The sequence below is a fragment of the Scyliorhinus torazame genome, chromosome 17, assembly GCF_047496885.1.
Source record: "Scyliorhinus torazame isolate Kashiwa2021f chromosome 17, sScyTor2.1, whole genome shotgun sequence".
Lineage (NCBI taxonomy): Eukaryota > Metazoa > Chordata > Chondrichthyes > Carcharhiniformes > Scyliorhinidae > Scyliorhinus > Scyliorhinus torazame.
In genome coordinates, this window is record NC_092723.1 from 73,690,016 (window position 1) to 73,717,985 (window position 27,970).

Here is a 27,970-nt window from a genome sequence, read left to right on the forward strand (position 1 = left end):
GGCCGCCAAAATTTCCCGGGACGCAGGTTCGACGCCCTTCCGCGATTCTCCCAAGCGGCGGGAACGGCCCCGTCAAGTTCCACGGGCCGCAGGCCGGAGAATCGCCGGAGACACCCAAAATGGCGATTCTCCGGCACCCCCGCTATTCTCAGGCCTGGATGGGCCGAGCGGCCAGGCCTAAACGGCGGATTCCCCCGGCGCCGTCCACACCTGGCCGCTGCCGTCGGGAACAGCGCGGGAACGCTGGGGGGGGGATCCTGCACCGGGGGGTACCTCAAATGTATGATGGCCCGCGATCAGTGCACACCGATCGTCGGGCCGTCCTCTCTGCAGGAGGACCTCCTTCCTTCGTCCGCCATCTTCTTGCGGGGCGGACTCGGAGAGGACGACAAACACGCAAGCGCGGGTGACGCCAGTTATGCGGCGCCGGCCGCGTCATGTATGCGGCGCCGCCTTTACGCGGCGACAAGGCCTGGCGCGTGTAGATGACGCGGCCCCGCTCCTAGCCCATTATCGGGCCCTGAGTCAGTCGGGATAGGGGCCGTTTCGCGCTGTCGTGAACCTCGACGGCGTTCACGACGGCGTGGGCACTTTGGCGCGGGAGTGGAGAATCCCGCCCAGAGTGTGGAGTTTCACAATACGCCCGTGCTAGCCCCTTTGCAGTCTGTGAATCACTCCGTTGTGAATGTCCACCGTTTCCACGACGGCGTCAACACTTAGTCTCCAGAATGGAGAATTCAGCCCATTGAAGCGAATGATGAGAAATAGTAAAAAATGGTTCATCTTGAATCATAATCCCATTGATTAATTTAAAACTGGTTACATTGATGAGTATGCTGTCCTCTGTGACCTCGACACAGTTTGTCATGGAGTCAGTAGCCAGGGAATAAATTCCATTGTCTATCACACTGAGGTCCCAGCATCAGTTGTGCTGTGTTAGAAGATGTTGAGTACGAACCTGACATCTCCCCACCACAGAACTGAGTCGAGGTGACAAGAAGTGCCTATTCTGTCACAAGGGTCTTGCAGCAGGCACAGCATTGCTTGTCAGATCAGATGTTGTGTGACAATGCAGAGCCAGGAGGGGGGGAGGGGGTGGGCTATAATATTTGTGTGGGGGGTAAATTCAGAAAAACGAGGTTATGTGGTCTATTGGAAAGTAACATACCCTAATAGAAGAAAAGTGCTGATGGTGGAGGGAGTTCTTCATTAAGAGTGAACGATCATGGATTAATTATATCGAGAAATTACTGTTAATCCTTTACCTGCATGTTTAGACATTGACACAATGGAAAGGGCTAATATTTAAACTTAATGGAATTTAATGCTTGTTTTGAGTGTTTTTTCATAAACATTGTCTATCTGGGGGTCCAAAATTTTTGTCAATGTACAAGAGTGATTCTACCGGCCCCAGACAAAGGCAATGGTTCAAGGTTAGTGAGTCACCATTCAATGAACACCTCTTGATTTATAAGGTAAAAATTGACCAATTTCTGTTTTGTTTGTGTGACCCGTGTATGTCTCATTGTCAATTCCAACTCACGTACATTGCACAGGATGATTTTCTTAAAATGACACAATTTATTACCTGCTGAAATATTCTCAGCATAGTACTAACCCAGTGCTGTATTAACCCAGTGAAGTACTAACCCAGCGCTGTATTAACCCAGTGCAGTACTGACCCAGCGCTGTATTAACCCAGTGCAGTACTAACACAGCGCTGTATTAACCCAGTGAAGTACTAACCCAGCGCTGTATTAACCCAGTGCAGTACTGACCCAGCGCTGTATTAACCCAGTGCAGTACTGACCCAGCGCTGTATTAACCCAGTGCAGTCCTAACCCAGCGCTGTATTAACCCAGTGCAGTACTGACCAGCGCTGTATTAACCCAGTGCAGTACTAACCCAGTGCTGTATTAACCCAGTGCAGTACTGACCAGCGCTGTATTAATCCAGTGCAGTACTGACCCAGCGCTGTATTAACCCAGTGCAGTACTAACCCAGCACTGTATTAACCCAGTGCAGTACTAACCCAGCGCTGTATTAACCCAGTGCAGTACTGACCCAGCGCTGTATTAACCCAGTGCAGTACTGACCAGCGCTGTATTAACCCAGTGCAGTACTAACCCAGTGCTGTATTAACCCAGTGCAGTACTGACCAGCGCTGTATTAACCCAGTGCAGTACTGACCCAGCGCTGTATTAACCCAGTGCAGTACTAACCCAGCACTGTATTAACCCAGTGCAGTACTAACCCAGCGCTGTATTAACCCAGTGCAGTACTGACCCAGCGCTGTATTAACCCAGTGCAGTACTGACCAGCGCTGTATTAACCCAGTGCAGTACTAACCCAGTGCTGTATTAACCCAGTGCAGTACTGACCCAGCGCTGTATTAACCCAGTGCAGTACTGACCAGCGCTGTATTAACCCAGTGCAGTACTGACCCAGCGCTGTATTAACCCAGTGCAGTACTGACCCAGCGCTGTATTAACCCAGTGCAGTACTAACCCAGTGCTGTATTAACCCAGTGCAATACTAACCCAGCGCAGTGGAGTCATAGATGTTTACAGCATGGAAACAGGCCCATCAGCCCAGCTTGTCCATGCCACCCAGTTTCTATCACTAAGCTAGTCCCACTTGCCTGCATTTGGCCCATTTCCCTCTATACCCACCCTGCCCGTGCAACTGTCTAACTGCCTTTTAAAGGACAAAATTGTACCTGCCAACGGCGGCATAGTGGTGCAGTGGTTAGACCTGCTGCCTCACTGCGCCGAGGTCCCAGGTTCGATTCCGGCTCTGGGTCACTGTCCGTGTGGAGTTTGCACATTCTCCCTTTGGTTGCATGGGTTTCGCCCCCACAACCCAAAGATGTGCAGGGTAGGTGGATTGACCATGCTAAATTGCCCCTTAATTGGTAAAAATTAATTGGGTATTCTAAATTTAAATTAAAAAAAAAAAAAAAAAATTGTACCCGCCTCTACCGCTGCCTCTGGCAACCCGTTTCAGATGCTCACCACCCTCCGTGTGCTAACACAGTGCAGTATTAACCCAGCACAGTACTTACCCAGTGTATATCTAACCTAGCGCAGTAGTAACATAGTGCAGTATTAACCCAGTGCAGTGCTAAGCCAGTACTAACCCAGTGCAGTATCAATGCAGCGTAGTGTAAACCCAGTGCAGTACTATCCCAGTGCAGCATTAACCCAATGCAGATCTAATCCAGCGCAGTATTAAACCCAGCACTGTATTAACTCAGCATAGAACTAACCCATCACAGTACTAACATAGCACAGTATTAACCCAGCGCAGTACAAACCCAGTGCGTACTAACTCAGTGCATTACTAGCCCAGCATGTACTAACACAACATTGTATTTATTAACCCAGCATTGTATTACCCCTGTGCAGTATTAACCCAGCGCAGTACTAATCACGTACAGTATTGCCTCAGCACAGTATTAACCCAACACATACTAACCCAGTGCAGCATTAACCCTTCTCAGAACTAACCCAGCATAGTTTTACCCAGCACTGTACTAACCCAGCACAGTAGTAGCCCAATGCAGTAGTAACCCACCACAGTACTAACCCAGTGCTGCACTGACCCAGTGCAGTATTAACCCAGTGCAGTCCTAACGCAGCACAGAATTAATCCAGTGCAGTACGAACCCAGTGGAGACCAAACACAGCGCAGTATTAACCAAGCACAATACTACCCAGTGCAGTGTTAACCCAGCGCAGTACTAACCCAGCACATAGCCACCCCAGCACAGTATTAACCCAGCACAGTATTAACCCAGTGCAGTACTAACCCAATGCAGTACTAACTCATTGCAGTACTAGCACAGTGCAGTACTAATCCAGCATAATATTAATCCAACATTGCATTATCACTGCACAGTATTAACCCAGCACGGTACTAACCCAATGCAGTCCTAACTCATTGCAGTACTAGCCTAGTGCAGTCCTAATCCAGCACAGTATTAACTCAGCATTGTATTATCTCTACACGGTATTAACCCAGTGCAGTACTAACTAAGTGCAGTACTAATTCAGTAGAGTACTAACCCAGTGCAGTATTGGTCCAGCATAGTATTAACCCAGCGCAGTACTAACCCAGTACAGTTTAACCCAGCACAGTACTAATCCAGCTCAGAACTAAGCCAGTGCAGTAATGACCCGGCACAGTATTAATCCAGTACAGTTTAACCCAGCACAGTACTAACCCAGCGCAGTATTAACACAACGCAGTATTTACCCAGCATAGTACAACCCAGTGCAGTAATAGCACACCGCAGTACTAAACTAGTGCAGTATTAACCTAGTGCAGTACTAAGCCAGTGCAGTATTAATCCAGCAAAGTATTAACCCAGCGCAGTATTAACCCAGTGCAGTACTAACTCAGTGCAGTATGAGGGCAGCACGGTGGCGCAGAGGTGGCACTGCAGTCTCACGGCGCCGAGGTCCTAGGTTCAATCCCGGCTCTGGGTCACTCTCCGTGTTTGTGTGGGTTGCGCCCCCACAACCCAAAGATGTGCAAGGTAGGTGGATTAAACACGCTAAATTGCCCCTTAATTGGAAAAAATGAACTGGGCACTCTAAATTTATTTTTAAAAACTCAGTGCAGTATTAACCCAGCATAGTACTAATCCAGTACATAATTTCCTAGTGCAGTACTAACCCAGCACAGTATTAATACAGCACAGTACTAGCTCAGTGCGATATTAACCCAGTGCCGTACTAATGCAGTGCAATACTACCCCAGCACAGGACTAAGGCAGCACAGTATTAACCCAGAGCAGTATTAACACAGCATTGTATGAACACAGCATTGTATTAACCCTGCACAGTATTAACCCAGCACAGTACTAATCAAACGCAGTGCTAACCCAGCACAGTATTAACCCAGTGCAGTACTAACACAGCTCAGGACTAACCCAGTGCAGTATTAATCCAGCACAGTACTAACCCAGTGAAGTATTACCCAGCATAGTATTAACATAGCACAGTACTAATCCATAACAGTCCTATCCCAGTGCAGTACGAACACAGCACAGAATTAACCCAGCATAGTAATATCCCAGCACAGGGTGTCTGGGGTGTGTGAGTATTGTCTGGGGTGCGCCTGGGTATTGTCTGTAGGTGTTGTCTGGGGGCATGTCTGGGTATTGCCTGGGGTGTGTGAGTGTTGCCTGGATGAGTGCGGGCATTGTCTGGGATGTGTGGGTATTGTCTGGGAGTGTGTGCGTATTGTCTGGGAGCATGTGGGTATTGTGTGGGAGTGTGTGGGTATTGTCTGAGGGTGTGTGAGTATTGCCTGAGGGTGTGTGGGTATTGTCTGGGAGTGTGTGGGTGTTGTCTGAGGGTGTGTGGGTATTGTCTGAGTGTGTGTGGGTATTGTCTGGGAGTGTGTGGATATTGTCTGGGGGTGTGTGGGTATTGTCTGGGAGTGTGTGGGAATTTTCTGGGAGTGTGTGGGTATTGTCTGAGGGTGTGTGGGTATTGTCTGGGGGGGTGTGGGTATTATCTTAGGGTGTGTGGGTATTGTCTGGGAGTGTGTGGATATTGTCTGGGAGTGTGTGGGTATTGTCTGAGGGTGTGTGGGTATTGTCTGGGAGTGTGTGGGTATTGTCTTAGGGTGTGTGGGTATTGTCTGGGTGTGTGTGGGTATTGTCTCAGGGTGTGTGGGAATTGTCTGGGAGTGTGTGGGTATTGTCTTAGGGTGCGTGGATATTGTCTGGGAGTGTGTGAGTATTGTCTGGGGGTGTATGGGTGTGTGTGTGTTTTTTATCCAGGGGGTTGGAGGTATTGTCTGGGAGTGTGTGGGTATTGCCTGAGGGTGAGTGGGTATTGTCTGAGGGTGTGTAGGTATTGTCTGAGGGTGTGTGCGTATTGTCTGGGGGTGTGTGGGTATTGTCTGGGGGTGTGTGGGCATTGTCTGGGGGGGTGTATTGTCTAGGGGTGTGTGGGTATTGTCTGGGGGTGTGTGAGTATTGTCTGGGAGTGTGTGAGTATTGTCTGGGGGTGTCTGGGTGTGTGTGTGGTTATTATCCAGGGGGTTGGAGGTATTGTCTGGGAGTGTGTGGGTATTGTCTGAGGGTGTGTGAGTATTGTCTAGGGGTGTCTGGGTGTGTGTGTGGTTATTATCCAGGGGGTTGGAGGTATTGTCTGGGAGTGTGTGGGTATTGTCTGGGAGTGTGTGGGTATTGTCTGAGGGTGTGTGGGTATTGTCTGGGGGTGAGTGGGTATTGTCTGGGGGTGTGTGGGTATTGTCGGGGAGTGTGTGGATATTGTCTGGGGGTGTGTGGGTATTGTCTCGGGGTGTGTGGGTATTGTCTGGGAGTGTGTGGGAATTTTCTGGGAGTGTGTGGGTATTGTCTGAGGGTGTGTGGGTATTGTCTGGGGGTGTGTGGGTATTATCTTAGGGTGTGTGGGTATTGTCTGGGAGTGTGTGGATATTGTCTGGGAGTGTGTGGGTATTGTCTGAGGGTGTGTGGGTATTGTCTGGGAGTGTGTGGGTATTGTCTGAGGGTGTGTGGGTATTGTCTGGGTGTGTGTGGGTATTGTCTCAGGGTGTGTGGGAATTGTCTGGGAGTGTGTGGGTATTGTCTTAGGGTGCGTGGATATTGTCTGGGAGTGTGTGAGTATTGTCTGGGGGTGTATGGGTGTGTGTGTGTTTTTTATCCAGGGGGTTGGAGGTATTGTCTGGGAGTGTGTGGGTATTGCCTGAGGGTGCGTGGGTATTGTCTGAGGGTGTGTAGGTATTGTCTAGGAGTGTGTGGGTATTGTCTGAGGGTGTGTGGGTATTGTCTGGGGGTGTGTGGGTATTGTCTGGGGGGGGTGTATTGTCTAGGGGTGCGTGGGTATTGTCTGGGGGTGTGTGAGTATTGTCTGGGAGTGTGTGAGTATTGTCTGGGGGTGTCTGGGTGTGTGTGTGGTTGTTATCCAGGGGGTTGGAGGTATTGTCTGGGAGTGTGTGGGTATTGTCTGAGGGTGTGTGAGTATTGTCTAGGGGTGTCTGGGTGTGTGTGTGGTTATTATCCAGGGGGTTGGAGGTATTGTCAGGGAGTGTGTGGGTATTGTCTGGGAGTGTGTGGGTATTGTCTGAGGGTGTGTGGGTATTGTCTGGGGGTGTGTGGGTATTGTCTGGGGGTGTGTGGGTATTGTCTGGGGGTGTGTGAGTATTGTCTGGGGGTGTCTGGGTATTGTCTGGGGGGGGGTGGGTATTGTCTGAGGGTGTGTGTGTATTGTCTGGGGGTGTGTGGTTATTGTCTGGGGGTGTGTGGGTATTGTCTGGAGGGGTGTGGGTATTGTCTGGGGGTGTGTGGGTATTGTCTGAGGATGTGTGGGTATTGCCCGGGAGTGTGTGGGTATTGTCTGGGTGTGTGTGGGTATTGTCTGGGAGTGTGTGAGTATTGTCTGGGGGTGTGTCGGTATTGTCTGGGGGTGTATGGGTATTGTCTGGGAGTGTGTGGGTATTGTCTGGGGATGTGTGGGTATTGTCTGGGGGTGTGTGGGTATTGTCTGGGGGTGTGTGGGTATTGTCTGTGTGTGTGCGGGTATTGTCTGGGAGTGTGTGGGTATTGTCAGGGAGTGTGTGGGTATTGTCTGAGGGTGTATGGGTATTGTCTGTGAGTATGTGGGTATTGTCTGGGGATGTGTGGGTATTGTCTGGTGGTGTGTGGATATTGTCTCGGAGTTGTGGGTATTGTCTGGGATTGTGGGTATTATCTGGGAGTGTGTGGGTATTGTCTGGTGGGGGGTATTGTCTGGGGGGGTGTGGGTATTGTCTTAGGGTGTGTGGGTACAGTCTGGGAGTGTGTGAGTATTGTCTGGAGGTGTATGGGTGTGTGTGTGGTTATTATCCAGGGTGATGAAGTTATTGTCTGGGGTGTGTGGGTATTGTCTGGGGGTGTCTGGGTGTGTGTGTGGTTATTATCCAGGGGGTTGGAGGTATTGTCTGGGAGTGTGTGGGTATTGTCTGAGGGTGTGTGGGTATTGTCTTAGGGTGTGTAGGTATTGTCTGGGAGTGTGTGGGTATTGTCTGAGGGTGTGTGGGTATTGTCTGGGGGGGTGGGTGGGTGTTGTCTGGGGGTGTGTGGGTATTGTCTGGGGGTGTGTGGGTATTGTCTGGGGGTGTGTGAGTATTGTCCGGGGTTGTGTGGGTGTGTGTGTGTGGTTATTATCCAGGGGGTTGGAGGTATTGTCTGGGGGTGTGTGGGTATTGTCTGGGAGTGTGTGAGTATTGTCCGGGGTTGTGTGGGTGTGTGTGTGTGGTTATTATCCAGGGGGTTGGAGGTATTGTCTGGGGGTGTGTGGGTATTGTCTGGGAGTGTGTGAGTATTGTCCGGGGTTTGTGTGGGTGTGTGTGTGTGGTTATTATCCAGGGGGTTGGAGGTATTGTCTGGGGGTGTGTGGGTATTGTCTGGGAGTGTGTGAGTATTGTCTGGGGGTGTATGGGTGTGTGTGGGTTTTATCCAGTGGGTTGGAGGTATTGTCTGGGAGTGTGTGGGTATTGTCTGAGGATGTGTGGGTATTGTCCGGGAGTGTGTGGGTATTGTCTGGGGGTGTGTGGGTATTGTCTGGGTGTGTGTGGGTATTGTCTGGGAGTGTGTGAGTATTGTCTGGGGGTGTGTGGGTATTGTCTGGGGGTGTGTGGATATTGCCTGGGGGTGTGTGGGTATTGTCTGAGGATGTGTGGGTATTGTCCGGGAGTGTGTGGGTATTGTCTGGGAGTATGTGGGTATTGTGTGGGTGTGTGTGGGTGTTGTCTGGGGGTGTGTGGGTGTGGTTATTATCCAGGGGGTTGGAGGTATTCTCTGGGGGTGTGTGGGTATTGTCTGGGAATGTGTGAGTATTGTCTGGGGGTGTGTGGGTGTGGTTATTATCCAGTGGGTTGGAGGTATTGTCTGGGGGTGTGTGGGTATAGTCTGGGAGTGTGTGAGTATTGTCTGGGGATGTATGGGTGTGTGTGTGGGTATTATCCAGGGGGTTGGAGGTATTATCTGGGGGTGTGTGGGTATTGCCTGGTGGTGTGTTCGTATTGTCTGGGGGCAGTGTGGGTATTGTCTGGGGATGTGTCGGTATTGTCTGGGTGTGTGTGGGTATTGTCTGGGAGTGTGTGGGTATTGTCTGGGGGTGTATGGGTACTGTCTGGGAGTGTGTGGGTATTGTCTGGGGATGTGTGGGTATTGTCTGGGGGTGTGTGGGTATTGTCTCGGAGTGTGTGGGTATTTTCTGGGGGTGTATGGGTATTGCCTGGGAGCATGTGGGTATTGTCTGGGGGTGTGTGGGTATGGTCTGGGAGTGTGGGGGTATTGTCCGAGGGTGTGTGGGTATTGTCTGGGAGTGTGTGGGTGTTGTCTGAGGGTGTGTGGGTATTGTCTGAGAGTGTGTGGATATTGTCTGGGGGTGTGTGGGTATTGTCTGGGAGTGTGTGGGTGTTGTCTGGGGGTGTGTGGGTTTGTCTGGGAGTGTGTGGGTATTTCCTGGGATTGTGGGTATTGTCTGGGAGTGTGTGGGTATTGTCTTAGGGTGTGTGGGTACTGTCTGGGAGTGTGTGAGTATTGTCTGGGGGTGTGTGAGTATTGTCTGGAGGTGTATGGGTGTGTGTGTGGTTAATATCCAGGGGGTTGAAGTTATTGTCCGGGGTGTGTGGGTATTGTCTGAGGGTGTGTGGGTATTGACTGGGAGTGTATGGGTATTGTCTGAGGGTGTGTGGGTATTTTCTGGGGGGGTGTGGGTATTGTCTGGGGGTGTCTGGGTGTGTGTGTGGTTATTATCCAGGGGGTTGGAGTTATTGTCTGGGAGTGTGTGGGTATTGTCTGAGGGTGTGTGGGTATTGTCTGAGGGTGTGTAGGTATTGTCTGGGAGTGTATGGGTATTGTCTGAGGGTGTGTGAGTATTTTCTGGGGGGGTGTGGGTATTGTCTGGGGGGTGTGGGTATTGTCTGGGGGGCTGTGGGTATTGTCTGGGGGTGTGTGGGTATTGTCTGAGGATGTGTGGGTATTGTCTGGGGGGGTGTGGGTATTGTCTGGGGGTGTGTGGGTATTGTCTGGGAGTGTGTGAGTATTGTCTGTGGGTGTATGGGTGTGTGTGTGCGTTTTATCCAGGGGGTTGGAGGTATTGTCTGGGAGTGTGTGGGTATTGTCTGGGAGTGTGTGAGTATTGTCTGGGGATGTATGGGTATTGTCTGGGGGGGTGTGGGTATTGTCTGGGAGTGCGTGGGTATTGTCGGGGGGTGTATGGGTGTTGTCTGGGAGTGTGTGGGTATTGTCTGGGGATGTGTGGGTATTGTCTGGGGGGGGTGTGGGTATTGTCTGGGGATGTACGGGTATTGTCTGGGGAATGTGTGGGTATTGTCTGGGAGTGTGTGGGTATTGTCGGGGGGTGTATGGGTGTTATCTGGGAATGTGTGGGTATTGTCTGGGGGTGTGTGGGTATTGTCTGGGGGTGTATGGGTGTTGTCTGGGAGTGTGTGGGTATTGTCTGGGGGTGTGTGGGTATTGTCTGGGAGTGTGTGAGTATTGTCTGGGGGTGTGTGGGGGGGGTGTGTGTGGTTATTACCCAGGGGGTTGGAGGTATTGTCTGGGGGTGTGTGGGTATTGTCTGGGAGTGTGTGAGTATTGTCTGGGGGTGTACGGGTGTGTGTGTGGGTTTTATCCAGGGGGTTGGAGGTATTGTCTGGGAGTGTGTGGGTATTGTCTGAGGATGTGTGGGTATTGTCTGGGAGTGTGTGGGTATTGTCTGGGTGTGTGTGGGTATTGTCTGGGAGTGTGTGAGTATTGTCTGGGGGTGTGTGGGTATTGTCTGGGGGTGTGTGGGTATTGTCTGGGGGTGTGTGGATATTGTCTGGAGGTGTGGGTATTGTCTGAGGATGTGTGGGTATTGTCTGGGAGTGTGTGGGTATTGTCTGGGTGTGTGTGGGTGTTGTCTGGGGGTGTGTGGGTGTGGTTAATATCCAGGGGGTTGGAGGTATTATCTGGGGGTGTGTTGGTATTGTCTGGGAGTGTGTGAGTATTGTCTCGGGGTGTGTGGGTGTGGTTATTATCCAGGGGGTTGGAGGTATTGTCTGGGGGTGTGTGGTTATTGTCTGGGAGTCTGTGGGTATTGTCTGGGGGTGTGTGGGTATTGTCTGGGGGTGTGTGGGTATTGTCTGGGGATGTGTGGGTATTGTCTGGGAGTGTGTGGGTATTGTCTGGGAGTGTGTGGGTATTGTCTGGGGGTGTATGGGTATTGTCTGGGAGTGTGTGGGTATTGTCTGGGGATGTGTGAGTATTGTCTGGTGGTGTGTGGGTATTGTCTCGGAGTGTGTGGGTATTTTCTGGGGGTGTATGGGTATTGTCTGGGAATTGTGGGTATTGTCTGGGGGCGTGTAGGTATTGTCTGGGAGTGTGTGGATATTGTCTGGGAGTGTGTGGGTATTGTCTGAGGGTGTGTGGGTATTGTCTGGGAGTGTGTGGGTATTGTCTTAGGGTGTGTGGGTATTGTCTGGGTGTGTGTGGGTATTGTCTTAGGGTGTGTGGGTATTGTCTGGGTGTGTGTGGGTATTGTCTCAGGGTGTGTGGGAATTGTCTGGGAGTGTGTGGGTATTGTCTTAGGGTGCGTGGATATTGTCTGGGAGTGTGTGAGTATTGTCTGGGGGTGTATGTGTGTGTGTGTGTTTTTTATCCAGGGGGTTGGAGGTATTGTCTGGGAGTGTGTGGGTATTGTATGAGGGTGCGTGGGTATTGTCTGAGGGTGTGTAGGTATTGTCTGGGAGTGTGTGGGTATTGTCTGAGGGTGTGTGGGTATTGTCTGAGGGTGTGTGGGTATTGTCTGGGGGTGTGTGGGTATTGTCTGGGGGGGGGGTGTATTGTCTAGGGGTGTGTGGGTATTGTCTGGGGGTGTGTGAGTATTGTCTGGGAGTGTGTGAGTATTGTCTGGGGGTGTCTGGGTGTGTGTGTGGTTATTATCCAGGGGGTTGGAGGTATTGTCTGGGAGTGTGTGGGTATTGTCTGAGGGTGTGTGAGTATTGTCTAGGGGTGTCTGGGTGTGTGTGTGGTTATTATCCAGGGGGTTGGAGGTATTGTCTGGGAGTGTGTGGGTATTGTCTGGGAGTGTGTGGGTATTGTCTGAGGGTGTGTGGGTATTGTCTGGGGGTGTGTGGGTATTGTCTGGGGGTGTGTGGGTATTGTCTGGGGGTGTGTGGGTATTGTCGGGGAGTGTGTGGATATTGTCTGGGGGTGTGTGGGTATTGTCTAGGGGTGTGTGGGTATTGTCTGGGAGTGTGTGGGAATTTTCTGGGAGTGTGTGGGTATTGTCTTAGGGTGCGTGGATATTGTCTGGGAGTGTGTGAGTATTGTCTGGGGGTGTATGGGTGTGTGTGTGTTTTTTATCCAGGAGGTTGGAGGTATTGTCTGGGAGTGTGTGGGTATTGTCTGAGGGTGTGTGGGTATTGTCTGGGGGTGTGTGGGTATTGTCTGGGGGGGGGGGGTGTATTGTCTGAGGGTGTGTGGGTATTGTCTGAGGGTGTGTGGGTATTGTCTGGGGGTGTGTGGGTCTTGTCTGGGGGGGGGGTGTATTGTCTAGGGGTGTGTGGGTATTGTCTGAGGGTGTGTGGGTATTGTCTGGGGGTGTGTGGGTATTGTCTGGGGGGGGGTGTATTGTCTAGGGGTGTGTGGGTATTGTCTGGGGGTGTGTGGGTATTGTCTGGGGGTGTGTGGGTATTGTCTGGGGGGGTGTGGGTATTGTCTGGGGGTGTGTGGGTATTGTCTGAGGATGTGTGGGTATTGCCCGGGAGTGTGTGGGTATTGTCTGGGTGTGTGTGGGTATTGTCTGGGAGTGTGTGAGTATTGTCTGGGGGTGTGTCGGTATTGTCTGGGGGTGTATGGGTATTGTCTGGGAGTGTGTGGGTATTGTCTGGGGATGTGTGGGTATTGTCTGGGGGTGTGTGGGTATTGTCTGGGGGTGTGTGGGTAGTGTCTGTGTGTGGGTATTGTCTGGGAGTGTGTGGGTATTGTCTGGGAATGTGTGGGTATTGTCTGAGGGTGTATGGGTATTGTCTGGGAGTATGTGGGTATTGTCTGGGGATGTGTGGGTATTGTCTGGTGGTGTGTGCATATTGCCTCGGAGTGTGTGGGTATTGTCTGGGATTGTGGGTATTATCTGGGAGTGTGTGGGTATTGTCTGGTGGGGGGTATTGTCTGGGGGTGTGTGGGTATTGTCTTAGGGTGTGTGGGTACTGTCTGGGAGTGTGTGAGTATTGTCTGGAGGTGTATGGGTGTGTGTGTGGTTATTATCCAGGGTGTTGAAGTTATTGTCTGGGGTGTGTGGATATTGTCTGGGGGTGTCTGGGTGTGTGTGTGGTTATTATCCAGGGGGTTAGAGGTATTGTCTGGGAGTGTGTGGGTATTATCTGTGGGTGTGTGGGTATTGTCTTAGGGTGTGTAGGTATTGTCTAGGAGTGTGTGGGTATTGTCTGAGGGTGTGTGGGTATTGTCTGGGGGGGTGGGTGGGTATTGTCTGGGGGTGTGTGGGTATTGTCTGGGGGGGTGTGGGTATTGTCTGGGGGTGTGTGGGTATTGTTTGAGGATGTGTGGGTGTGGTTATTATCCAGGGGGTTGGAGGTATTGTCTGGGGGTGTGTGGGTATTGTCTGGGAGTGTGTGAGTATTGTCCGGGGTTGTGTGGGTGTGTGTGTGTGGTTATTATCCAGGGGGTTGGAGGTATTGTCTGGGGGTGTGTGGGTATTGTCTGGGAGTGTGTGAGTATTGTCCGGGGTTGTGTGGGTGTGTGTGTGTGGTTATTATCCAGGGGGTTGGAGGTATTGTCTGGGGGTGTGTGGGTATTGTATGGGAGTGTGTGAGTATTGTCCGGGGTTGTGTGGGTGTGTGTGTGTGGTTATTATCCAGGGGGTTGGAGGTATTGTCTGGGGGCGTGTGGGTATTGTCTGGGAGTGTGTGAGTATTGTCTGGGGGTGTATGGGTGTGTGTGGGTTTTATCCAGGGGGTTGGAGGTATTGTCCGGGAGTGTGTGGGTATTGTCTGGGGGTGTGTGGGTATTGTCTGGGTGTGTGTGGGTATTGTCTGGGAGTGTGTGAGTATTGTCTTGGGGGGTGTGGGTATTGTCTGGGGGTGTGTGGATATTGTCTGGGGGTGTGTGGGTATTGTCTGAGGATGTGTGGATATTGTCCAGGAGTGTGTGGGTATTGTCTGGGAGTATGTGGGTATTGTGTGGGTGTGTGTGGGTGTTGTCTGCGGGTGTGTGGGGGTGGTTATTATCCAGGGGGTTGGAGGTATTCTCTGGGGGGGGTGTGGGTATTGTCTGGGAGTGTGTGAGTATTGTCTGGGGGTGTGTGGGTGTGGTTATTATCCAGGGGGTTGGAGGTATTGTCTGGGGGTGTGTGGGTATAGTCTGGGAGTGTGTGAGTATTGTCTGGGGATGTATGGGTGTGTGTGTGGGTATTATCCAGGGGGTTGGAGGTATTGTCTGGGGGTGTGTGGGTATTGCCTGGTGGTGTGTTCGTATTGTCTGGGGGCAGTGTGGGTATTGTCTGGGGATGTGTCGGTATTGTCTGGGTGTGTGTGGGTATTGTCTGGGAGTGTGTGGGTATTGTCTGGGGGTGTATGGGTACTGTCTGGGAGTGTGTGGGTATTGTCTGGGGATGTGTGGGTATTGTCTGGGGGTGTGTGGGTATTGTCTCGGAGTGTGTGGGTATTTTCTGGGGGTGTATGGGTATTGCCTGGGAGCGTGTGGGTATTGTCTGGGGGTGTGTGGGTATGGTCTGGGAGTGTGGGGGTATTGTCCGAGGGTGTGTGGGTATTGTCTGGGAGCGTGTGGGTGTTGTCTGAGGGTGTGTGGGTATTGTCTGAGAGTGTGTGGATATTGTCTGTGGGTGTGTGGGTATTGTCTGGGAGTGTGTGGGTGTTGTCTGGGGGTGTGTGTGTTTGTCTGGGAGTGTGTGGGTATTTCCTGGGATTGTGGGTATTGTCTGGGAATGTGTGGGTATTGTCTTAGGGTGTGTGCGTACTGTCTGGGAGTGTGTGAGTATTGTCTGGGGGTGTGTGAGTATTGTCTGGAGGTGTATGGGTGTGTGTGTGGTTATTATCCAGGGGGTTGAAGTTATTGTCTGGGGTGTGTGGGTATTGTCTGAGGGTGTGTGGGTATTGACTGGGTGTGTGTGAGTATTGTCTGGGAGTGTGTGAGTATTGTCTGGGGGTGTCTGGGTGTGTGTGTGGTTATTATCCAGGGGGTTGGAGGTAGTGTCTGGGAGTGTGTGGGTATTGTCTGAGGGTGTGTGTGTATTGTCTGAGGGTGTGTAGGTATTGTCTGGGAGTGTATGGGTATTGTCTGAGGGTCTGTGGGTATTTTCTGGGGGGGTGTGGGTATTGTCTGGGGGGTGTGGGTATTGTCTGGGGGGTGTGGGTATTGTCTGGGGGGCTGTGGGTATTGTCTGGGGGTGTGTGGGTATTGTCTGAGGATGTGTGGGTATTGTCTGGGGGTGTGTGGGTATTGTCTAGGGGTGTGTGGGTATTGTCTGAGAGTGTGTGAGTATTGTCTGTGGGTGTGTGGGTGTGTGTGTGTGGTTATTATCCAGGGTGTTGGAGGTATTGTCTGGGGGTGTGTGGGTATTGTCTGGGAGTGTGTGAGTATTGTCTGGGGGTGTATGGGTGTGTGTGTGCGTTTTATCCAGGGGGTTGGAGGTATTGTCTGGGAGTGTGTGGGTATTGTCTGGGAGTGTGTGAGTATTGTCTGGGGATGTATGGGTATTGTCTGGGGGGGGTGTGGGTATTGTCTTGGAGTGCGTGGGTATTGTCGGGGGGTGTATGGGTGTTGTCTGGGAGTGTGTGGGTATTGTCTGGGGATGTGTGGGTATTGTCTGGGGGGGTGTGGGTATTGTCTGGGGATGTATGGGTATTGTCTGGGGAATGTGTGGGTATTGTCTGGGAGTGTGTGAGTATTGTCTGGGGGTGTGTGGGGGGGTGTGTGTGGTTATTATCCAGGGGGATGGAGGTATTGTCTGGGGGTGTGTGGGTATTGTCTGGGAGTGTGTGAGTATTGTCTGGGGGTGTATGGGTGTGTGTGTGGGTTTTATCCAGGGGGTTGGAGGTATTGTCTGGGAGTGTGTGGGTATTGTCTGAGGATGTGTGGCTATTGTCCGGGAGTGTGTGGGTATTGTCTGGGTGTGTGTGGGTATTGTCTGGGAGTGTGTGAGTATTGTCTGGGGGTGTGTGGGTATTGTCTGTGGGTGTGTGGGTATTGTCTGGGAGTGTGTGGGTGTTGTCTGGGGGTGTGTGTGTTTGTCTGGGAGTGTGTGGGTATTTCCTGGGATTGTGGGTATTGTCTGGGAATGTGTGGGTATTGTCTTAGGGTGTGTGCGTACTGTCTGGGAGTGTGTGAGTATTGTCTGGGGGTGTGTGAGTATTGTCTGGAGGTGTATGGGTGTGTGTGTGGTTATTATCCAGGGGGTTGAAGTTATTGTCTGGGGTGTGTGGGTATTGTCTGAGGGTGTGTGGGTATTGACTGGGTGTGTGTGAGTATTGTCTGGGAGTGTGTGAGTATTGTCTGGGGGTGTCTGGGTGTGTGTGTGGTTATTATCCAGGGGGTTGGAGGTAGTGTCTGGGAGTGTGTGGGTATTGTCTGAGGGTGTGTGTGTATTGTCTGAGGGTGTGTAGGTATTGTCTGGGAGTGTATGGGTATTGTCTGAGGGTCTGTGGGTATTTTCTGGGGGGGTGTGGGTATTGTCTGGGGGGTGTGGGTATTGTCTGGGGGGTGTGGGTATTGTCTGGGGGGCTGTGGGTATTGTCTGGGGGTGTGTGGGTATTGTCTGAGGATGTGTGGGTATTGTCTGGGGGTGTGTGGGTATTGTCTAGGGGTGTGTGGGTATTGTCTGAGAGTGTGTGAGTATTGTCTGTGGGTGTGTGGGTGTGTGTGTGTGGTTATTATCCAGGGTGTTGGAGGTATTGTCTGGGGGTGTGTGGGTATTGTCTGGGAGTGTGTGAGTATTGTCTGGGGGTGTATGGGTGTGTGTGTGCGTTTTATCCAGGGGGTTGGAGGTATTGTCTGGGAGTGTGTGGGTATTGTCTGGGAGTGTGTGAGTATTGTCTGGGGATGTATGGGTATTGTCTGGGGGGGGTGTGGGTATTGTCTGGGAGTGCGTGGGTATTGTCGGGGGGTGTATGGGTGTTGTCTGGGAGTGTGTGGGTATTGTCTGGGGATGTGTGGGTATTGTCTGGGGGGGTGTGGGTATTGTCTGGGGATGTATGGGTATTGTCTGGGGAATGTGTGGGTATTGTCTGGGAGTGTGTGAGTATTGTCTGGGGGTGTGTGGGGGGGTGTGTGTGGTTATTATCCAGGGGGATGGAGGTATTGTCTGGGGGTGTGTGGGTATTGTCTGGGAGTGTGTGAGTATTGTCTGGGGGTGTATGGGTGTGTGTGTGGGTTTTATCCAGGGGGTTGGAGGTATTGTCTGGGAGTGTGTGGGTATTGTCTGAGGATGTGTGGCTATTGTCCGGGAGTGTGTGGGTATTGTCTGGGTGTGTGTGGGTATTGTCTGGGAGTGTGTGAGTATTGTCTGGGGGTGTGTGGGTATTGTCTGGGGGTGTGTGGGTATTGTCTGGGGGTGTGTGGGTATTGTCTGGGGGTGTGTGGGTATTGTCTGGGGGGTGTGGGTATTGTCTGAGGATGTGTGGGTATTGTCTGGGAGTGTGTGGGTATTGTATGGGTGTGTGTGGGTGTTGTCTGGGGGTGTGTGGGTGTGGTTAATATCCAGGGGGTTGGAGGTATTATCTGGGGGTGTGTGGGTATTGTCTGGGAGTGTGTGAGTATTGTCTGGGGGAGTGTGGGTGTGGTTATTATCCAGGGGGTTGGAGGTATTGTCTGGGGGTGTGTGGTTATTGTCTGGGAGTGTGTGGGTATTGTCTGGGGGTGTGTGGGTATTGTCTGGGGGTGTGTGGGTATTGTCTGGGGATGTGTGGGTATTGTCTGGGTGTGTGTGGGTATTGTCTGGGAGTGTGTGGGTATTGTCTGGGGGTGTACGGGTATTGTCTGGGAGTGTGTGGGTATTGTATGGGGATGTGTGGGTATTGTCTGGTGGTGTGTGGGTATTGTCTCGGAGTGTGTGGGTATTTTCTGGGGGTTTATGGGTATTGTCTGGGAATTGTGGGTATTGTCTGGGGGCGTGTGGGTATTGTCTGGGAGTGTGTGGATATTGTCTGGGAGTGTGTGGGTATTGTCTGAGGGTGTGTGGGTATTGTCTGGGAGTGTGTGGGTATTGTCTTCGGGTGTGTGGGTATTGTCTGGGTGTGTGTGGGTATTGTCTCAGGGTGTGTGGGAATTGTCTGGGAGTGTGTGGGTATTGTCTGGGATTGTGGGTATTGTCTGGGAGTGTGTGGGTATTGTCTGGTGGGGGGTATTGTCTGGGGGTGTGTGGGTATTGTCTTAGGGTGTGTGGGTACTGTCTGGGAGTGTGTGAGTATTGTCTGGAGGTGTATGGGTGTGTGTGTGGTTATTATCCAGGGTGTTGAAGTTATTGTCTGGGGTGTGTGGGTATTGTCTGGGGGTGTCTGGGTGTGTGTGTGGTTATTATCCAGGGGGTTAGAGGTATTGTCTGGGAGTGTGTGGGTATTATCTGTGGGTGTGTGGGTATTGTCTTAGGGTGTGTAGGTATTGTCTAGGAGTGTGTGGGTATTGTCTGAGGGTGTGTGGGTATTGTCTGGGGGGGTGGGTGGGTATTGTCTGGGGGTGTGTGGGTATTGTCTGGGGGTGTGTGGGTATTGTCTGGGGGTGTGTGGGTATTGTTTGAGGATGTGTGGGTGTGGTTATTATCCAGGGGGTTGGAGGTATTGTCTGGGGGTGTGTGGGTATTGTCTGGGAGTGTGTGAGTATTGTCCGGGGTTGTGTGGGTGTGTGTGTGTGGTTATTATCCAGGGGGTTGGAGGTATTGTCTGGGGGTGTGTGGGTATTGTCTGGGAGTGTGTGAGTATTGTCCGGGGTTGTGTGGGTGTGTGTGTGTGGTTATTATCCAGGGGGTTGGAGGTATTGTCTGGGGGTGTGTGGGTATTGTATGGGAGTGTGTGAGTATTGTCCGGGGTTGTGTGGGTGTGTGTGTGTGGTTATTATCCAGGGGGTTGGAGGTATTGTCTGGGGGCGTGTGGGTATTGTCTGGGAGTGTGTGAGTATTGTCTGGGGGTGTATGGGTGTGTGTGGGTTTTATCCAGGGGGTTGGAGGTATTGTCTGGGAGTGTGTGGGTATTGTCTGAGGATGTGTGGGTATTGTCCGGGAGTGTGTGGGTATTGTCTGGGGGTGTGTGGGTATTGTCTGGGTGTGTGTGGGTATTGTCTGGGAGTGTGTGAGTATTGTCTTGGGGGGTGTGGGTATTGTCTGGGGGTGTGTGGATATTGTCTGGGGGTGTGTGGGTATTGTCTGAGGATGTGTGGATATTGTCCGGGAGTGTGTGGGTATTGTCTGGGAGTATGTGGGTATTGTGTGGGTGTGTGTGGGTGTTGTCTGGGGGTGTGTGGGGGTGGTTATTATCCAGGGGGTTGGAGGTATTCTCTGGGGGTGTGTGGGTATTGTCTGGGAGTGTGTGAGTATTGTCTGGGGGTGTGTGGGTGTGGTTATTATCCAGGGGGTTGGAGGTATTGTCTGGGGGTGTGTTGGTATAGTCTGGGAGTGTGTGAGTATTGTCTGGGGATGTATGGGTGTGTGTGTGGGTATTATCCATGGGGTTGGAGGTATTGTCTGGGGGTGTGTGGGTATTGCCTGGTGGTGTGTTCGTATTGTCTGGGGGCAGTGTGGGTATTGTCTGGGGATGTGTCGGTATTGTCTGGGTGTGTGTGGGTATTGTCTGGGAGTGTGTGGGTATTGTCTGGGGGTGTATGGGTACTGTCTGGGAGTGTGTGGGTATTGTCTGGGGATGTGTGGGTATTGTCTGGGGGTGTGTGGGTATTGTCTCGGAGTGTGTGGGTATTTTCTGGGGGTGTATGGGTATTGCCTGGGAGCGTGTGGGTATTGTCTGGGGGTGTGTGGGTATGGTCTGGGAGTGTGGGGGTATTGTCCGAGGGTGTGTGGGTATTGTCTGGGAGCGTGTGGGTGTTGTCTGAGGGTGTGTGGGTATTGTCTGAGAGTGTGTGGATATTGTCTGTGGGTGTGTGGGTATTGTCTGGGAGTGTGTGGGTGTTGTCTGGGGGTGTGTGTGTTTGTCTGGGAGTGTGTGGGTATTTCCTGGGATTGTGGGTATTGTCTGGGAGTGTGTGGGTATTGTCTTAGGGTGTGTGCGTACTGTCTGGGAGTGTGTGAGTATTGTCTGGGGGTGTGTGAGTATTGTCTGGAGGTGTATGGGTGTTTGTGTGGTTATTATCCAGGGGGTTGAAGTTATTGTCTGGGGTGTGTGGGTATTGTCTGAGGGTGTGTGGGTATTGACTGGGTGTGTGTGAGTATTGTCTGGGAGTGTGTGAGTATTGTCTGGGGGTGTCTGGGTGTGTGTGTGGTTATTATCCAGGGGGTTGGAGGTATTGTCTGGGAGTGTGTGGGTATTGTCTGAGGGTGTGTGGGTATTGTCTGAGGGTGTGTAGGTATTGTCTGGGAGTGTATGGGTATTGTCTGAGGGTCTGTGGGTATTTTCTGGGGGGGTGTGGGTATTGTCTGGGGGGTGTGGGTATTGTCTGGGGGGTGTGGGTATTGTCTGGGGGGTGTGGGTATTGTCTGGGGGGCTGTGGGTATTGTCTGGGGGTGTGTGGGTATTGTCTGAGGATGTGTGGATATTGTCTGGGGGTGTGTGGGTATTGTCTGGGGGTGTGTGGGTATTGTCTGAGAGTGTGTGAGTATTGTCTGTGGGTGTGTGGGTGTGTGTGTGTGGTTATTATCCAGGGTGTTGGAGGTATTGTCTGGGGGTGTGTGGGTATTGTCTGGGAGTGTGTGAGTATTGCCTGGGGGTGTATGGGTGTGTGTGTGCGTTTTATCCAGGGGGTTGGAGGTACTGTCTGGGAGTGTGTGGGTATTGTCTGGGAGTGTGTGAGTATTGTCTGGGGATGTATGGGTATTGTCTGGGGGGGGTGTGGGTGTTGTCTGGGAGTGCGTGGGTATTGTCGGGGGGTGTATGGGTGTTGTCTGGGAGTGTGTGGGTATTGTCTGGGGATGTGGGGGTATTGTCTGGGGGTGTGTGGGTATTGTCTGGGGATGTATGGGTATTGTCTGGGGAATGTGTGGGTATTGTCTGGGAGTGTGTGAGTATTGTCTGGGGGTGTGTGGGGGGGTGTGTGTGGTTATTATCCAGGGGGTTGGAGGTATTGTCTGGGGGTGTGTGGGTATTGTCTGGGAGTGTGTGAGTATTGTCTGGGGGTGTATGGGTGTGTGTGTGGGTTTTATCCAGGGGGTTGGAGGTATTGTCTGGGAGTGTGTGGGTATTGTCTGAGGATGTGTGGCTATTGTCCGGAAGTGTGTGGGTATTGTCTGTGTGTGTGTGGGTATTGTCTGGGAGTGTGTGAGTATTGTCTGGGGGTGTGTGGGTATTGTCTGGGGGTGTGTGGGTATTGTCTGGGGGTGTGTGGGTATTGTCTGGGGGTGTGTGGGTATTGTCTGGGGGGTGTGGGTATTGTCTGAGGATGTGTGGGTATTGTCTGGGAGTGTGTGGGTATTGTATGGGTGTGTGTGGGTGTTGTCTGGGGGTGTGTGGGTGTGGTTAATATCCAGGGGGTTGGAGGTATTATCTGGGGGTGTGTGGGTATTGTCTGGGAGTGTGTGAGTATTGTCTGGGGGAGTGTGGGTGTGGTTATTATCCAGGGGGTTGGAGGTATTGTCTGGGGGTGTGTGGGTATTGTCTGGGGGTGTGTGGGTATTGTCTGGGGGTGTGTGGGTATTGTCTGGGGATGTGTGGGTATTGTCTGGGTGTGTGTGGGTATTGTCTGGGAGTGTGTGGGTATTGTCTGGGGGTGTACGGGTATTGTCTGGGAGTGTGTGGGTATTGTATGGGGGTGTATGGGTGTGTGTGTGCGTTTTATCCAGGGGGTTGGAGGTATTGTCTGGGAGTGTGTGGGTATTGTCTGGGAGTGTGTGAGTATTGTCTGTGGATGTATGGGTATTGTCTGGGGGGGGTGTGGGTATTGTCTGGGAGTGCGTGGTTATTGTCGGGGGGTGTATGGGTGTTGTCTGGGAGTGTGTGGGTATTGTCTGGGGATGTGGGGGTATTGTCTGGGGGTGTGTGGGTATTGTCTGGGGATGTATGGGTATTGTCTGGGGAATGTGTGAGTATTGTCTGGGAGTGTGTGAGTATTGTCTGGGGGTGTGTGGGGGGGTGTGTGTGGTTATTATCCAGGGGGTTGGAGGTATTGTCTGGGGGTGTGTGGGTATTGTCTGGGAGTGTGTGAGAATTGTCTGGGGGTGTATGGGTGTGTGTGTGGGTTTTATCCAGGGGGTTGGAGGTATTGTCTGGGAGTGTGTGGGTATTGTCTGAGGATGTGTGGCTATTGTCCGGGAGTGTGTGGGTATTGTCTGGGTGTGTGTGTGGGTATTGTCTGGGAGTGTGTGAGTATTGTCTGGGGGTGTGTGGGTATTGTCTGGGGGTGTGTGGGTATTGTCTGGGGGTGTGTGGGTATTGTCTGGGGGTGTGTGGGTATTGTCTGGGGGGTGTGGGTATTGTCTGAGGATGTGTGGGTATTGTCTGGGAGTGTGTGGGTATTGTATGGGTGTGTGTGGGTGTTGTCTGGGGGTGTGTGGGTGTGGTTAATATCCAGGGGGTTGGAGGTATTATCTGGGGGTGTGTGGGTATTGTCTGGGAGTGTGTGAGTATTGTCTGGGGGAGTGTGGGTGTGGTTATTATCCAGGGGGTTGGAGGTATTGTCTGGGGGTGTGTGGGTATTGTCTGGGGGTGTGTGGGTATTGTCTGGGGGTGTGTGGGTATTGTCTGGGGATGTGTGGGTATTGTCTGGGTGTGTGTGGGTATTGTCTGGGAGTGTGTGGGTATTGTCTGGGGGTGTACGGGTATTGTCTGGGAGTGTGTGGGTATTGTATGGGGATGTGTGGGTATTGTCTGGTGGTGTTTGGGTATTGTCTCGGAGTGTGTGGGTATTTTCTGGGGGTTTATGGGTATTGTCTGGGAATTGTGGGTATTGTCTGGGGGCGTGTGGGTATTGTCTGGGAGTGTGTGGATATTGTCTGGGAGTGTGTGGGTATTGTCTGAGGGTGTGTGGGTATTGTCTGGGAGTGTGTGGGTATTGTCTTCGGGTGTGTGGGTATTGTCTGGGTGTGTGTGGGTATTGTCTCAGGGTGTGTGGGAATTGTCTGGGAGTGTGTGGGTATTGTCTTAGGGTGCATGGATATTGTCTGGGAGTGTGTGAGTATTGTCTGGGGGTGTATGGGTGTGTGTGTGTTTTTTATCCAGGGGGTTGGAGGTATTGTCTGGGAGTGTGTGGGTATTGCCTGAGGGTGCGTGGGTATTGTCTGAGGGTGTGTAGGTATTGTCTGGGGGTGTGTGGGTATTGTCTGAGGGTGTGTGGGTATTGTCTGGGGGTGTGTGGGTATTGTCTGGGGGGGGTGTATTGTCTAGGGGTGTGTGGGTATTGTCTAGGGGTGTGTGAGTATTGTCTGGGAGTGTGTGAGTATTGTCTGGGGGTGTCTGGGTGTGTGTGTGTTTATTATCCAGGGGGTTGGAGGTATTGTCTGGGAGTGTGTGGGTATGGTCTGAGGGTGTGTGAGTATTGTCTAGGGGTGTCTGGGTGTGTGTGTGGTTATTATCCAGGGGGTTTAAGGTATTGTCTGGGGGTGTGTGGGTATTGTCTGGGGGTGTGTGGGTATTGTCTGGGGGTGTGTGGGTATTGTCGGGGAGTGTGTGGATATTGTCTGGGGGTGTGTGGGTATTGTCTAGGGGTATGTGGGTATTGTCTGGGAATGTGTGGGAATTTTCTGGGAGTGTGTGGGTATTGTCTGAGGGTGTGTGGGTATTGTGTGGGGGTGTGTGGGTATTATCTTAGGGTGTGTGGGTATTGTCTGGGAGTGTGTGGATATTGTCTGGGAGTGTGTGGGTATTGTCTGAGGGTGTGTGGGTATTGTCTGGGAGTGTGTGGGTATTGTCTTAGGGTGTGTGGGTATTGTCTGGGTGTGTGTGGGTATTGTCTCAGGGTGTGTGGGTATTGCCTGAGGGTGCGTGGGTATTGTCTGAGGGTGTGTAGGTATTGTCGGGGAGTGTGTGGGTATTGTCTGAGGGTGTGTGGATATTGTCTGGGTGTGTGTGGGTATTGTCTGGGGGGGGGTGTATTGTCTAGGGGTGTGTGGGTATTGTCTGGGGGTGTGTGAGTATTGTCTGGGAGTGTGTGAGTATTGTCTGGGGGTGTCTGGCTGTGTGTGTGGTTATTATCCAGGGGGTTGGAGGTATTGTCTGGGAGTGTGTGGGTATTGTCTGAGGGTGTGTGAGTATTGTCTAGGGGTGTCTGGGTGTGTGTGTGGTTATTATCCAGGGGGTTGGAGGTATTGTCTGGGAGTGTGTGGGTATTGTCTGGGAGTGTGTGGGTATTGTCTGAGGGTGTGTGGGTATTGTCTGGGGGTGTGTGGGTATTGATTGGGGGTGTGTGGGTATTGACTGGGGGTGTGTGGGTATTGTCTGGGGGGGTGTAGGTATTGACTGGGAGTGTGTGGGTATTGTCTGAGGGTGTGTGCGTATTGTCTGGGGTTGTGTGGGTATTGTCTGGGGGTGTGTGGGTATTGTCTGGGGGGGTGTGGGTATTGTCTGCGGGTGTGTGGGTATTGTCTGAGGATGTGTGGGTATTGCCCGGGAGTGTGTGGGTATTGTCTGGGTGTGTGTGGGTATTGTCTGGGAGTGTGTGAGTATTGTCTGGGGATGTGTGGATATTGTCTGGCGGTGTGTGGGTATTGTCTGGGGGGAGTGTGGGTATTGTCTGTGTGTGTGCGTGTATTGTCTGGGAGTGTGTGGGTATTGTCTGGGAGTGTGTGGGTATTGTCTGAGGGTGTATGGGTATTGTCTGGGAGTATGTGGGTATTGTCTGGGGATGTGTGGGTATTGTCTGGTGGTGTGTGGGTAATGTCTGGGATTGTGGGTATTATCTGGGAGTGTGTGGGTATTGTCTGGTGGGGGGTATTGTCTGGGGGTGTGTGGGTATTGTCTTAGGGTGTGTGGGTACTGTCTGGGAGTGTGTGAGCATTGTCTGGAGGTGTATGGGTGTGTGTGTGGTTATTATCCAGGGTGTTGAAGTTATTGTCTGGGGTTTGTGGGTATTGTCTGGGGGTGTCTGGGTGTGTGTGTGGTTATTATCCAGGGGGTTGGAGGTATTGTCTGGGAGTGTGTGGGTATTGTCTGAGGGTGTGTGGGTATTGTCTTAGGGTGTGTAGGTATTGTCTGGGAGTGTGTGGGTATTGTCTGAGGGTGTGTGGGTATTGTCTGGGGGGGTGGGTGGGTATTGTCTGGGGGTGTGTGGGTATTGTCTGGGGGTGTGTGGGTATTGTCTGGGGGTGTGTGGGTATTGTTTGAGGATGTGTGGGTGTGTGTGTGTGGTTATTATCCAGGGGGTTGGAGGTATTGTCTGGGGGTGTGTGGGTATTGTCTGGGAGTGTGTGAGTATTGTCCGGGGTTGTGTGGGTGTGTGTGTGTGGTTATTATCCTGGGGGTTGGAGGTATTGTCTGGGGGTGTGTGGGTATTGTCTGGGAGTGTGTGAGTATTGTCCGGGGTTGTGTGGGTGTGTGTGTGTGGTTATTATCCAGGGGGTTGGAGGTATTGTCTGGGGGTGTGTGGGTATTGTCTGGGAGTGTGTGAGTATTGTCCGGGGTTGTGTGGGTGTGTGTGTGTGGTTATTATCCAGAGGGTTGGAGGTATTGTCTGGGGGTGTGTGGGTATTGTCTGGGAGTGTGTGAGTATTGTCTGGGGGTGTATGGGTGTGTGTGGGTTTTATCCAGGGGGTTGGAGGTATTGTCTGGGAGTGTGTGGGTATTGTCTGAGGATGTGTGGGTATTGTCCGGGAGTGTGTGGGTATTGTCTGGGGGTGTGTGGGTATTGTCTGGGTGTGTGTGGGTATTGTCTGGGAGTGTGTGAGTATTGTCTGGGGGTGTGTGGCTATTGTCTGGGGGTGTGTGGATATTGTCTGGGGGTGTGTGGGTATTGTCTGAGGATGTGTGGGTATTGTCCGGGAGTGTGTGGGTATTGTCTGGGAGTATGTGGGTATTGTGTGGGTGTGTGTGGGTGTTGTCTGGCGGTGTGTGGGTGTGGTTATTATCCAGGGGGTTGGAGGTATTCTCTGGGGGTGTGTGGGTATTGCCTGGGAGTGTGTGAGTATTGTCTGGGGGTGTGTGGGTGTGGTTATTATCCAGGGGGTTGGAGGTATTGTCTGGGGGTGTGTGGGTATAGTCTGGGAATGTGTGAGTATTGTCTGGGGATGTATGGGTGTGTGTGTGGGTATTATCCAGGGGGTTGGAGGTATTGTCTGGGGGTGTGTGGGTATTGCCTGGTGGTGTGTTCGTATTGTCTGGGGGCAGTGTGGGTATTGTCTGGGGATGTGTCGGTATTGTCTGGGTGTGTGTGGGTATTGTCTGGGAGTGTGTGGGTATTGTCTGGGGGTGTATGGGTACTGTCTGGGAGTGTGTGGGTATTGTCTGGGGATGTGTGGGTATTGTCTGGGGGTGTGTGTGTATTGTCTCCGAGTGTGTGGGTATTTTCTGGGGGTGTATGGGTATTGCCTGGGAGCGTGTGGGTATTGTCTGGGGGTGTGTGGGTATGGTCTGGGAGTGTGGGGGTATTGTCCGAGGGTGTGTGGGTATTGTCTGGGAGTGTGTGGGTGTTGTCTGAGGGTGTGTGGGTATTGTCTGAGAGTGTGTGGATATTGTCTGGGGGTGTGTGGGTATTGTCTGGGAGTGTGTGGGTGTTGTCTGGGGGTGTGTGGGTTTGTCTGGGAGTGTGTGGGTATTTCCTGGGATTGTGGGTACTGTCTGGTAGTGTGTGAGTATTGTCTGGGGGGGTGTGAGTATTGTCTGGAGGTGTATGGGTGTGTGTGTGGTTATTATCCAGGGGGTTGAAGTTATTGTCTGGGGTGTGTGGGTATTGTCTGAGGGTGTGTGGATATTGACTGGGTGTGTGTGAGTATTGTCTGGGAGTGTGTGAGTATTGTCTGGGGGTGTCTGGGTGTGTGTGTGGTTATTATCCAGGGGGTTGGAGGTATTGTCTGGGAGTGTGTGGGTATTGTCTGAGGGTGTGTGGGTATTGTCTGAGGGTGTGTAGTTATTGTCTGGGAGTGTATGGGTATTGTCTGAGGGTGTGTGGGTATTTTCTGGGGGGGTGTGGGTATTGTCTGGGGGGTGTGGGTATTGTCTGGGGGGCTGTGGGTATTGTCTGGGGGTGTGTGGGTATTGTCTGAGGATGTGTGGGTATTGTCTGGGGGTGTGTGGGTATTGTCTGGGGGTGTGTGGGTATTGTCTGGGAGTGTGTGAGTATTGTCTGTGGGTGTGTGGGTGTGTGTGGTTATTATCCAGGGTGTTGGAGGTATTGCCTGGGGGTGTGTGGGTATTGTCTGGGAGTGTGTGAGTATTGTCTGGGGGTGTATGGGTGTATGTGTGCGCTTTATCCAGGGGGTTGGAGGTATTGTCTGGGAGTGTGTGGGTATTGTCTGGGAGTGTGTGAGTATTGTCTGGGGATGTATGGGTATTGTCTGGGGGGGGTGTGGGTATTGTCTGGGAGTGCGTGGGTATTGTCGGGGGGTGTATGGGTATTGCCTGGGAGCGTGTGGGTATTGTCTGGGGGTGTGTGGGTATGGTCTGGGAGTGTGGGGGTATTGTCCGAGGGTGTGTGGGTATTGTCTGGGAGTGTGTGGGTGTTGTCTGAGGGTGTGTGGGTATTGTCCGGGAGTGTGTGGGTATTGTCCGGGAGTGTGTGGGTGTTGTCTGAGGGTGTGTGGGTATTGTCTGAGAGTGTGTGGATATTGTCTGGGGGTGTGTGGGTTTGTCTGGGAGTGTGTGGGTATTTCCTGGGGTTGTGGGTATTGTCTGGGAGTGTGTG

The 27,970-nt window shown here is 52.1% G+C and overlaps 1 long non-coding RNA gene across 1 annotated transcript in view; it reads left to right on the forward strand.

The window, feature by feature from the left end:
- The first annotated feature begins 1,170 nt into the window (after positions 1 to 1,170).
- LOC140393541 (uncharacterized) overlaps positions 1,171 to 27,970 on the forward strand; it is a 48,258-nt gene continuing 21,458 nt past the window's right edge. Inside the window, exon 1 of the long non-coding RNA XR_011935654.1 lies at positions 1,171 to 1,433. This is a non-coding gene — a long non-coding RNA (uncharacterized lncRNA). The remainder of the gene's footprint in view (positions 1,434 to 27,970) is intronic.